The sequence below is a fragment of the Cervus canadensis genome, chromosome 3 (assembly GCF_019320065.1).
Source record: "Cervus canadensis isolate Bull #8, Minnesota chromosome 3, ASM1932006v1, whole genome shotgun sequence".
NCBI lineage: Eukaryota > Metazoa > Chordata > Mammalia > Artiodactyla > Cervidae > Cervus > Cervus canadensis.
This window is the reverse complement of record NC_057388.1, coordinates 29,059,915-29,073,250: the sequence shown is the minus strand read 5'-3', so window position 1 is coordinate 29,073,250 and position 13,336 is coordinate 29,059,915.

Below are 13,336 nucleotides of genomic sequence, written 5' to 3'. Positions count from 1 at the left end.
ACCACAGCTAGAGAGTAACTGCCTCTCGCCACACTAGAGAAAAGCCTGTGCAGCAACAAAGACCCAGCACAGCCAAAAAAATAAATAAAATTATTTTTTTAAAACAATGAAAAAAAAAGAAAACGAATTTCTGTTGTGCATGCAATAGGTAGTATAGGTACATACATGTCCCCTCCCTCCCAGCCTCCTTCCCACCTCACTCTTCATCCCACCCTTCAGTCTGTGACATTTTGTTCTGGCAGCCCTATCAAATTAACACCTGCTTCTTCTTTTGGACCTTTGCCTCTTCCTAGTGATGTAACTTCAGAAAACAGGAAATGGGGATCTTCTTGAAGGATATGGGAGAAAAATATATTTTGGGAGAAACAACATGTTTGCTTAAAAACTGTCTCCTGGCCTAATATTTGAGAGATTTTCTGAGGAAGACCTGTGTGGCAGATCCCGCCCATATCCTGCCCACATTCCCTCTGCCTTGTGGCTGTGGCACATACCAGCCAGACATTAAACTGCAAGCATCTTGTCAGTGGCTTGGAGGCTTTTTCCTCGTGCCTGAAACCTACTTTGTCAGTGCTCAGGGCAGACTGAAAATGTCAGAGAATTGATGCTTTATGACCCATAGGAACTGGAGTATAAATACCCTAGATCCCTCATCCTCAAACATGATAACTCAGGTAACTCCAGAAGCTTGCAGAGTTCTCCAGCAGGATTAAGCTCCCTTAATCTTTCTTGATTAAGCTGTGAGTGGCGGCCGTGAGGACATACCCCACGTCCAAGGTAAGGAGCAGCAGCTGTGCTTTGCTGGAGCAGCTGTGAAGACATACCCCACATCCAAGGTAAGAGAAACCCAAGTAAGATGGTAGGTACTGAGAGAGGGCATCAGAGAGCAGAAACACTGAAATCACAATCACAGAAAACTAACCAATCTGTTCACAGGACCACAGCCTTGTCTAACTCAATGAAACTAAGTCATGCCGTGTGGGGCCACCCAAGACGGACGGGTCACGGTGGAGATGTCTGACAGAATGTGGTCCACTGAAGAAGGGAATGGCAAACCACTTCAGTATTCTTGCCTTGAGAACCCCGTGAACAGTATGAAAAGGCAAAAAAGATAGGACACTGAAAGATGAACTCCTAGGTTGGTAGGTGCCCAATATGCTACTGGAGATCAGTGGAGAAATAACTTCAGAAAGAATGAAGGGATGGAGCCAAAGCAAAAACAACACCTAGTTGTGGATGTGACTGGTGATAGAAGCAAGGTCCAATGCTGTAAAAGCAATATAGCATGGAACCAATGTTAGTTCCATGAATCAAGGCAAATTAGAAGTGGTCAAACAGAAGATGGTAAGAGTGAACGTCGACATTCTAGGAATCAGTGAACTAAAATGGACTGGAATGGGTGAATTTAATTCAGATGACCATTATATCTACTACTGTGGGCAGGAATCCCTTAGAAGAAATGGAGTAGCTATCATAGTCAACAAAAGAGTCTGAAATGCAGTACTTGGATGCAACCTCAAAAATGACAGAATGATCTCTGTTCGTTTCCAAGGCAAGCCATTCAATATCATGGTAATCCATGTCTATGCTCCAACCAGTAATGCTGAAGAAGGTGAAGTTGAATGGTTCTATGAAGACCTAAAAGACATTCTAGAACCAACACACAAAAAAGATGTCCTTTTCATTATAGGGGACTGGAATGCAAAAGTAGGAAGTCAAGAAACACCTGGAGTAATAGGCAAATTTGGCCTTGGAGTAAAGAATGAAGCACGGCAAAGGCTAATAAAGTTTTGCCAAGAGAACGCACTGGTCATAGCAAACACCCTCTTCCAACAACACAAGAGAAGACTCTACACATGGACATCACCAGATGGCCTTCACTGAAATCAGATTGATTATATTCTTTGCAGCCAGAGATGGAGTAGCTCTATACAGTCAACAAAAACAAGGCCAGGAGTGGACTGTGGCTCAGATCATGAACTCCTTATTGCCAAATTCAGACTTAAATTGAGCAAAGTGGGGAAAACCACTAAACCATTCAGGTATGGCCTAAATCAAATCCCTTATGATTACACAGTAGAAGTGAAAAATAGATTTAAGGAACTAGATCTGATAGATAGAGTGCCTGATGAACTATGGACAGAGGTTTGTGACATTGTATAGGAGATAGGGATCAAGACCATCCCCAAGAAAAAGAAATGCAAAAAAGCAAAATGGCTGTCTGAGGAGGCCTTACAAATAGCTGTGAAAAGAAGAGAAGCAAAAAGCAAAGAAGAAAAGGAAAGATATTCCCATTTGAATGCAGAGTTCCAAAGAATAGCAGGAGAGATAATAAAGCCTTCCTCAGTGATCAATGCAAAGAAATAGAGGGAAAAATAGAGTGGAAAAGACTAGAGATCTCTTCAAGAAAATTAGAGATACAAGGGAGCATTTCATGCAAAGATGGGCTCAATAAAGGGCAGAAATGGTATGGACCTAACAGAAGCAGAAGATATTAAGAAGAGGTGGCAAGAATACACAGAAGAACTGTACAAAAAAGATCTTCATGACTCAGTTAATCACGATGGTGTGATCACTTACCTAGAGCCAGACATCCTGGAATGTGAAGTCAAGTGGGCCTTAGAAAGCATCACTACGAACAAAGCTAGTGGAGGTGATGGAATCCCTGTTGAGCTATCTCAAATCCTAAAAGATGATGTTGTGAAAGTGCTGCACTCAATATGTCAGGAAATTTGGAAAACTCAGTAGTGGCCAGAGGACTGGAAAAGGTCAGTTTTCATTCCAGTCCCAAAGAAAGGCAATCCCTAAGAATGCTCAAACTACCACACAATTGCACTCATCTCACACACTAGTAAAGTAATGCTCAAAATTCTCCAAGCCAGGCTTCAGCAATATGTGAACCATGAACTTCCAGATGTTCAAGCTGGATTTAGAAAAGGCAGAGGAACCAGAGATCAAACTGCCAACATCCACTGGATCATAGAAAAAGCAAGAGAGTTCCAGAAAACATCTACTTCTGCTTTATTCACTATGCCAAAGCCTTTGACTGTGTGGATCACAATAAACTGGAAAATTCTTCAAGAGATGGGAATACCAGACCACCTGACCTGCCTCTTGAGAAACCTGTATGCAGAAGAAGCAACAGTTAGAATTGGACATGGAACAACAGACTGGTTCCAAATAGGAAAAAGAGTTCATCAAAGCTGTATATTGTCACCCTGCTTATTTAACTTTTATGCAGAGTACATCATGAGAAACGCTGGGCTGGAAGAAGCACAAGCTGGAATCAAGATTGACGGGAGAAATATCGATAACCTCAGATATGCAGATGACCACCACCCTTATGGCAGAAAGTGAAGAGGAACTAAAGAGCTTCTTGATGAAAGTGAAGGAGGAGAGTGAAAAAGTTGGCTTAAAGCTCAACATTCAGAAAAGATCATGGCATCCGGTTCCATCACTTCATGGCAAATAGATGGAGAAACAGTGGAAACAGTGGCTGACTTTATTTTTTTGGGCTCCAAAATCATTGCAGATGGTGATTGCAGCCGTGAAATAAAAAGAAGCTTACTCCTTGGAAGAAAAGTTATGACCAACCTAGACAGCATATTGAAAGGCAGAGACATTACTTTGCCAACAAAGGTCCATCTAGTCAAGGCTGTGGTTTTTCCAGTGGTCATGTATGGCTGTGAGAGTTGGACTATAAAGAAAGCTGAATGCTGAAGAACTGATGCTTTTGAACTGTGGTGTTGGAGAAGACTCTTGCGAGTCCCTTGCACTGCACAGAGATCCAAGCAGTCCATCCTAAAGGAGATCAGTCCTGAATGTTCATTGGAAGGAATGATGTTGAAGCTGAAACTCCAATACTTTGGCCAGCTGATGGGAAGAGCTGACTCATTTGAAAAGATCCTGATGCTGGGAAAGCTTGAGGGCAGGAGGAGAAGGGGATGGCAGTTAATGAGATAGTTTGGTGGCATCACCAATTCAATGGACATGAGTTTGAGCAGGCTCTGGGAGTTCGTGATGAACAGGGAGGCCTGGCGTGCACAGTCCATGGGGTTGCAAAGAGTTGGACATGACTGAGCGACTGAATTGAACTGAAGTTAATCTTTCTTGAGATGCACCGTTTCTTGGCTCCCTTCATATCTCTTTGGAAGCTCTCCATCCTTCCTCTGCAAAACGCATCTCCCAAGGACATTACTTGCTCTAGAATTCTTATGTTAGGATGTGATTCTAGGGGAACCAAAACTAGGGCTACCTGCCTTCTTTCTACCTGTGTGTGCATATGAAACATCCATATTTAAAGATGCTGCTGTGGTTTCTAATTTAACAAGATGGTATATTGCATTGGGGCTTTCCTGGTGGCTCAATGGTAAAGAATCTGCCAATGCAGGAGACTCGGGTTCAGTCCCTAGGTCGGGTAGATCCCCTGGAAAAGGAAATAGCAACGCACTCCAGTATTCTTGCCTGGAGAATTCCATGGACAGAGGAGCGTGGTGCGCTACAGTCCATGGGGTCGCAAGAGTCAGACATGACTTAGTAACTAAACAACAACACTGCATCCAGTTCTTTCTCTGGTACGGAGGTAAGTGGTTCATCTACTGGTGAACCCTGGAGCCTCTCCTTGCAGAAAGGGTGTTCTAAAGCCCTGCCTAGTGGACATGTCTTTGTGTCGTCAACTATGCTGCATTTATTTCTTCTATAAACACCAAAGCCCAGTCTTTTCAGAACTTACTGGCTTTTAAAAAAATCTTTTTAAATTGAAGGATAGTTGCTTTACAGGATTTTGTGGTTTTGTGTCCTGCATCAACAAGAATCAGCCATAGGTGCACCCATGTCCCCTCCTTCCCGACCTCCCTCCCGTCTTCCATCTCATCCCACCCTTCAGCCTGTGTCAGAGCCCCTGTCTGAGTTCCCTGAGTCATGCAGCGGATTCTCACTGGCTCTCTGTTTTACACATGGGATGGTAAATCTGTTACTCTCCCCACGCGTCTCCCTCTCCCTCCTCTCCTTCCACTGAGTCCTTACTGGCTTTGCTTGGCCTGTGCTCCTGCTCTGCCCATCTCTGTGATGGGCAGGTGTGTCTGCACTGGGGTGGAGTGGTTTTAATAAGTTGTCTGTGCCTGAGCCTCATGTTTCCTTATGGGGCTGCCGTGATACCTGGTGTGAAGTTTTCATGGTCCACGGGGGTGCAGCTGGGGGAGTTGCTTCTGAATAGGAGTCCAAGTGACTGTGAGAGAAACAGACTTCTGAGCAACAATACAAGCTGCCCTGGGTGGCAGTAAAGCTTCTGCTAAGCCCGCTGACCCTAAGCCCTTCCTCGTTACTCTCAGGCTGGTGTTGAGCATGTCTTCTCAGGTCTTCAAAATCCTATAAAGCAACTATCCTCAGTGACTGCTCAGAACACTGCTGAGGACACTCTACACTGAGTAGGTTTCAACCTTCTAGGCCCTTACGGCCAGGCCCACAGTTCTGGAATGCGGCGCCCTGGGACAAGGCTGTGGATGAATGCGTTAGCCAGGCCTCACCTGACCGTGCGTGCAACCTCTGCAGCTGCTCTGGTGAAAGGACCGCTTGTCTTTGCCCCAAGAGGAAAGGTTTTGTCACAGAAGCTTTTTCTCTGTCGCATCTTTTGTGAATCTTTTGCTATTAGTGCATTAATCCTAAGAAGTATTGCTGGCTTAAAGGATTTTTGTGAGACAGCCAGGGGTCCACCACCGTGGTGTTTAATCACCTTCATTGCCACATGATCTTCAGCTCCCAGTTGAAGGCCAGAACCACAGGTTTAAAGGGCCATGGGCATCTCACTCCATGCATCCCTGCCGACTTATTTACCTTCTGCTCATTGACTGGTAAAAAGGAAATAGTAAAGGTGCATGTTACTCTATTATTTTCTGTCTAATTATTTAGAAAAGCCTCCCCTGTGAATTGGTTAAGGTATTATACCGAGGGAAGATTTCAGATCAACTCTGGATAAATCTACGGACTCGTGTAAATCCACCCATGACATCTAAATGGACTTCCTTTGAACCAGGTCAATCTGTAAATGATGAGGGCCTTAATCCTGTCTTTCGTTTTTTTTTTTTTTTTTTTTTTTTTTGGGTTTTGTCATACATTGATATGAATCAGCCATAGATTTACACGTATTCCCCATCCCGATTCCCCCTCCCACCTCCCTCTCCACCCGATTCCTCTGTGTCTTCCCAGTGCACCAGGCCCGAGCACTTGTCTCATGCATCCCACCTGGGCTGGGGATCTGTTTCACCATAGATAGTATACATGCTGTTCTTTTGAAATATCCCACCCTCACATTCTCCCACATAGTTCAATAGTCTGTTCTGTATTTCTGTGTCTCTTTTTCTGTTTTGCATATAGGGTTATCGTTACCATCTTTCTAAATTCCATATATATGCGTTAGTATGCTGTAATGTTCTTTATCTTTCTGGCTTACTTCACTCTGTATAATGGGCTCCAGTTTCATCCATCTCATTAGAACTGATTCAAATGAATTCTTTTTAATGGCTGAGTAATATTCCATGGTGTATATGTACCACAGCTTCCTTATCCATTCATCTGCTGATGGGCATCTAGGTTGCTTCCATGTCCTGGCTATTATAAACAGTGCTGCGATGAACATTGGGGTGCACGTGTCTCTTTCAGATCTGGTTTCCTCAGTGTGTATGCCCAAGTGGGATTGCTGGGTCATATGGCAGTTCTATTTCCAGTTTTTTAAGAAATCTCCACACTGTTCTCCATAGTGGCTGTACTAGTTTGCATTCCCACCAACAGTGTAAGAGGGTTCCCTTTTCTCCACACCCTCTCCAGCATTTATTGCTTGTAGACTTTTGGATAGCAGCCATCCTGACTGGCGTGTAATGGTACCTCATTGTGGTTTTGATTTGCATTTCTCTGATAATGAGTGATGTTGAGCATCTTTTCATGTGTTTGTTAGCCATCTGTATGTCTTCTTTGGAGAAATGTCTGTTTAGTTCTTTGGCCCATTTTTGAATTGGGTCATTTATTTTTCTGGAACTGAGCTTCAGGAGTTGCTTGTATATTTTTGAGATTAATCCTTTGTCTGTTTCTTCATTTGCTATTATTTTCTCCCAATCTGAGGGCTGTCTTTTCACCTTACTTATAGTTTCCTTTGTAGTGCAAAAGCTTTTAAGTTTCATTAGGTCCCATTTGTTTATTTTTGCTTTTATTTCCAATATTCTGGAGGTGGGTCATAGAGGATCTTGCTGTGATTTATGTCGGAGAGTGTTTTGCCTATGTTCTCCTCTAGGAGTTTTATAGTTTCTGGTCTTACATTTAGATCTTTAATCCATTTTGAGTTTATTTTTGTGTATGGTGTTAGAGAGTGTTCTAGTTTCATTCTTTTACAAGTGGTTGACCAGTTTCCAGCACCACTTGTTAAAGAGGTTGTCTTTTTTCCATTGTATATCCTTGCCTCCTTTGTCAAAGATAAGGTGTCCATAGGTTCGTGGATTTATCTCTGGGCTTTCTATTCTGTTCCATTGATCTATATTTCTGTCTTTGTGCCAGTACCATACTGTCTTGATGACTGTGGCTTTGTAGTAGAGTCTGAAGTCAGGCAGGTTGATTCCTCCAGTTCCATTCTTCTTTCTCAGGATTACTTTGGCTATTCGAGGTTTTTTGTATTTCCATACAAATTGTGAAATTCTTTGGTCTAGTTCTGTGAAAAATACCGTTGGTAGCTTGATAGGGATTGCATTGAATCTATAGATTGCTTTGGGTAGAATAGCCATTTTGACAATATTGATTCTTCCAATCCATGAACACGGTATGTTTCTCCATCTGTTTGTGTCCTCTTTGATTTCTTTCATCAGTGTTTTATAGTTTTCTATGTATAGGTCTTTTGTTTCTTTAGGTAGATATACTCCTAAGGAGTAGGACGGGGAGACCACTTTCTCTCCTACAAATTCATCAAAAGAATAACTGAACGCAGAGCAAACTTCACAGAACAACTTCTGATCGCTAGGTGAGGTCATCAGGCGCCCAGAAAAGCAGCCCATTGTCTTCGAAAGGAGGTAGGACAAAATATAAAAGATAAAAAGTGAGACAAAAGAGCTGAGGACAGAGATTCGTCCCGGGAAGGGAGTCTTGGGCGGCATTGCTTGGGGTAGGGTCCGGGCCTGAGTGCCCTGAGGACAATCGGAGGGAGCTTCTGTGAGGTGCCAACTTGAACTGTGGGAGACCAAAAGAGAGTACATTAACCGGCCCGAACACACTGCCAGCCGTTTGCAGAACAAAGAGACCGAGAAAGTCCAGAGAAGAGCTCGCAGGCTGCAGACCGGCCCAGCCCCGCCGGAGGCAGGAGGCAGGGGGGAGGGGAAGGTCGCGGCGAGACACAGGGCGCAGGCACCCGACTGGCGCGGGCGGGGACTGGGGCTGGGGACATGGAGGGCGGAAGGCGCGCCACCCGACTGGCGCCAGCGGAAACTGAGACTGGGTCCGCGGAAGGGAGTGGGCGTGCCACACCTGGGGAGAGTGCGCCCATCAAGCCCCTCGCTGCCTGGACCGCTCTGACGGGGAAGGCACAGAGAGCAGGCGCAGCTTTTCGCTCCGCGCTTTTGTGGAACACCCGAGAGCTGGAACCTCGCGCAGCGCGGGCCGCGCTCCATATAGAACAGCCGGGAGCCTGAGCAGCGCAGACGGAGAAAGCAGCGCCAGCCCCTCCCGGCAGCCCCAGCCCCTCCCCGCAGAGCGACGGAACTAGCTACCTGAATAAGAGTCCACCTCCGCCCGCCTGTGTCAGGGCAGAAACGAGGCTCTGAAGAGACCGGCAAACAGAAGTCAAATAAACAAAGGGAACGGCTTCAGAAGGGACTGGTGCAACAGATTAAAATCCCTCTAGAAAACACCGACTACACCGTAAGGGGCCTGTAGATACCGAGAAGTGTAAGCTGGAACGAGGAGCTATCCGAAACTGAGCCGAACCCACACTGACCGCAACAGCTCTAGAGAAACTCCTAGATATAATTTTACTTTTTTCTTTTTTATTTTTTCTCTTTTATTTTCCTTTAAAATCCCCTATTACTCCCCCATTACTCCTTAACTTTCATTTTCATAGATTTTTACGATTTTTTTAATTAGGGAAAAAAAAATTTTTTTTTTCTTTCTTTCTTTTTTTTTTTCTTTTTTTTTTCTTTTTTCTTCTTTTTTTTCCTGTCTTTCGTTTAAACACGTCTTTCAAGATAATTTCTCCTAGCAACCTGTTGGGGTATTAGTTCGGCTCTGATGCAGATGGAGTTAGCATTGAACTGTAAAGCACAAAATCCCTTGTTTGGCTTCCCAGAATTTGTTTCCTAAAATTTAATAATATTTCCCTGTTTTTCTTTTGTTTGAATAACAGCAAGGTAGTTTACTGGATTGAAGATTTGACATTATCTTACCCTAGACAAAGGCCCTGAGCACCAAAACTGTGTGGGGCTGCGTGTTAAAGGGACCGTCCCTGCCTGACTCCTCTCTCATCTTCCGTTCCCATCTGGTCGGGTTTTCCTTCCAGATGCTCATCTCTTCTTTGCTTCTCTACTCCCACTTAGACTGTTTAATAGCATCAGGTGTCATCACCTCACCTGGGAGTCCCCTTGGTTATCTCCAAGTCTGCCTCCTTGATATTAATTCCAGATATTCCAGGCAACTCTGCCTCCTGTTTTTCTGCTAATTATCCCCAAACATGAGTCCATTGTGGCCATCCCCAACTAAGAAACATACTGTGCTCCCTATGGATTACCACACACCTTCCAGTGTTCTGGGCTGGACTTTCGAGGCCCTCCACAATCTAGCCTGTCCCACACAGCCCAGCACGCTCTCCTTCTCCATTACTCAACATGCTTTGCTTTTTCCTCTAACCATGAGCAAGTCAGGACCATTTCCAGAGCCAGTGGATATGGGTATCCAGCTTGTGTACTGCCCCCAGCCCTGGGCGTCATGCAAAGCTGGTCTTTTCTACTTCCATGATCTTCTTTCTTCCCACTGTTTGCCTGTCTAAATTCTTCTCATCCTTCAAAACATCCCTAGCCACAATGTCTTCTTTAGTTGTGCCAAGTCTCAGTTGTCTTTACCCCTTCTTTTGAAGTTCTACAAGTCTTATAAACTCTTCCCCCCAAACAGTTCCTACTAAGAAAACACCCCTGCTACGGAGGGCATGTCATTGTTGTTATTTAGTTTCTAAGTTGTGTCAAGTTCTTTTGCGACCCCATGGACTGTAGCCCATCAGGCTCCTCTGTCCATGGAATTTCCCAGGCAAAAATACTGGAGTGGGTTTCCATTTCCTTCTCCAGGAGATCTTCCTGACCCAGGGACTGAACCCATGCCTGCTGCATCTCCTGTGTGGCGGACTGATTCCCAGAGGGCATGTACCCCCAGTTATCTTCCCATCCCAACAACAGACCACAGTAGGGCTTAGGGACTATTGACTAGTTTTCTCTCTTTTCAAATGTGATTATTTTAACTCTCCCGATTACTTCCTGAGTTCCTGGAGGGAATGAAGGCCACCATCCACATCTGTAGCTCACACAGTGCTGAGCACAGGATTGGTGTTCTATAAATATTGGCTCTTTGATTCCTGAGCATGATCTATAATTAAGACAGAAAGAAGGAAGAACATCAAATGTTGATATGCTTCTTAAGGCAAAATCGGCATCATTCTTAGCTTGAGCCTGGAGATATGTAACGTGAGCGAAAGGTATGTGATTTTCAAGTAATAAGGCCTGTTCCAGGAAGTTGTCCACATTGTCCAGAGAGAAGAATGAATTAATTATTTTTTCACCACCAATAATATAGTTGATTTCAAGCAAGGCAGCTTCAATTATTTAGAATACTGAGTAGCTATTCAGGGTTATTTATATGCAAACTAAAAGGCAGAAACACTAGAAAAGCAACATCTCTGCCCTCTTGTTAGAGATTGAAATTTTATGAGGACTACCTGTTGTCATGGCAGAAAATTATTCTAAGTGCATACCCAATAGTAACTACAAAGAGTCATAAATTCTCTAGTAAATGCTCCAGAAAACAGGCACAAAATTCTGTCATCCCATCTGTCTTTTTCTTCTTACAGAGGATCTGTGCTGCCTTTGAAAGAAAAATGCAAAATTGAAACAGAAAGTAAAGCAGCCTCCTGCAAGTGCCTTCTTTGCTGTCTCCTCCTCTAGCATTTTCCCTCTCATACCTGGTCCTGTGATGGTTGTCACTTCTTTGTGGTATTTTTAGGATGTAAGCATCAACAGAAATGTCGGGTTTCCACTTGTTTTGCCCCTTCCCAGACTGCCTTCAATCCTTCCCAGAACCTCTTGGCCAGCAGGTACTGGGCTCCCTAATGACCAGTGTGGATTGTTAACTTTTGCTCATTTTCAGGTTTGTATCTTGTGGTGGTGGTGTTAGGTGCTGGAGGGAGATCCATTTGTACTAGATATGGGTCCACTAACGAAGGAGCAATCCTTTACGTTGTGGTGGACATCATAATTAATGCCGCAAGTGTAAGTGGGGCAGCTTACTTCTGTCTTCATCTGTGGTCTGTATATACACACTCATATTTAGAAAGTTAGGCTCAACCCAAGTGCCATGGGTCTTAGAAATTTTGTGACTAGGGTGCCTATTTTGAAGAGGGGGGCACAGCAGCCCACTCCAGTATTCTTGCCTGGAGAATCCCATGGACAGACGAGCCCGGTCGGCTACAGTCCATAAGGTCGCACAGAATCAGACAAACTAAAACAACTTGGCAGGCACACACGTACCTATTTTGAAAATCTGATGACACCCATGTCTCTTTCATCAGAGAAGTAAGCAGGCATTTTTCATATGATTTCAGGAAGTTCCCAGCCCTTTTTGAATCTCTATAGCTCAGATTGAAGAGTAATAAAAATATCCTCTCACAAGCCTGTGCTCCTGACTGTGCCTTCATTGTTCTAGGTGCTTTACACGTACCCTCTCATGTTTTCTCCACAGTGATCTGATGAGGCAAGTTGTTCCTCATTTTGCAAATGAAGGGACTGAGGCCAAAGATGTAGCTCTTTCAGCTTCCAACAGTGCTTCCAAGTCTTTCCTGTGATTTCATGGACTCTTGAGTTCATCTTCTTTTCTGATGTCTACACCATAAGCAGAGGTCTAAAAAGTATCTTGTCCATACAGCTTGAGAAGAACTATTAAGACTTAACAAACATTAAGGCCTGTTGATCCTCTGAGTCTCCCTTGAAAATAAATATGACATTCTATTGTTACCATTGTGAATGGTATCTGCAAACATGTTTCAAATCGACACATTTGAAAAGTGAAACAGTATCAATTTTGATCTGAAATCATAATACTACAGTTGCCTATAATGCCCACCATGCAGAGAACAACACTGTAAGTGAGGGGGAATTTACATGGTATTTAGAAGGAATGACATTAGCCAAAGAGGAGCCAAGGATAATAAATATGCATGTAACTCAGTGGACCATCACCAAAACTGGCTCATCCTGAATCGAGTGGAGAACGGAGTCAGGTTCTTTCAGCCTTGACAATGCAGGTTTTGACATTTCATCAGGAATAAACAGGAACTTTATGACTAACAGCTTTTCCTATTTCTAAATCAATAGACATAAAAGAGCACCTGCAGATAAAAGATTTCGTTAGCAGCTCTGCTAATAGCAGTTATAAATTCTTACCCTTGCAAACGTCTCCTCAAACTTTCTTTTCCCTCCTAAGAGACCAGGTCATAGGGAGAGAACCAGATGTGTGTCACATTTTAATTTTCTAAGAAAGTTCTTCGTTGCTGCTCTTTTCAACATTACTACCACTTTTAAGTAAATGTATTTAGAAATAAAGATTGATATGTCATAGTGTTTCTCTTTATCAGGGCTTGACTTCAGACTTTAGAAAAACTAATTGGGGAGATTGCCCAGAAGACAGTCACAAAGTTTGTGGGCTTGTAAAAATGTGTGCAAAGTTCATGTTACTATCCAGTCATACACACACTTAAACGTGGGTATGTGTGGAGATAATGTTTTTTTCTTTCCTTCTTTTTTTTTTTTGACTGCATGGCTTGCAGTCAGCCTGAGTTTTAACACTGTTAGTTCCCTGACCAGGGATCAAACCTAGGCACTTGGCAGAGATAGCGTGGTGGCCTGGTTAGGATTTCAGGGAGTTACCTGGAGATAATTTTGATTAAGTAGTCATTGTGGAATTTTTTAAGTTAGATCAATTTTAAACATAAAATAGATGAGATTTGTTAATGACAACAACATATATATATATGTATTTTACTGTTTGCTCGCTGTTTTCATAGGCATTATTTAGTTTAGCTTTCATAACCACCCCAGAGACTTTTATTATTCCC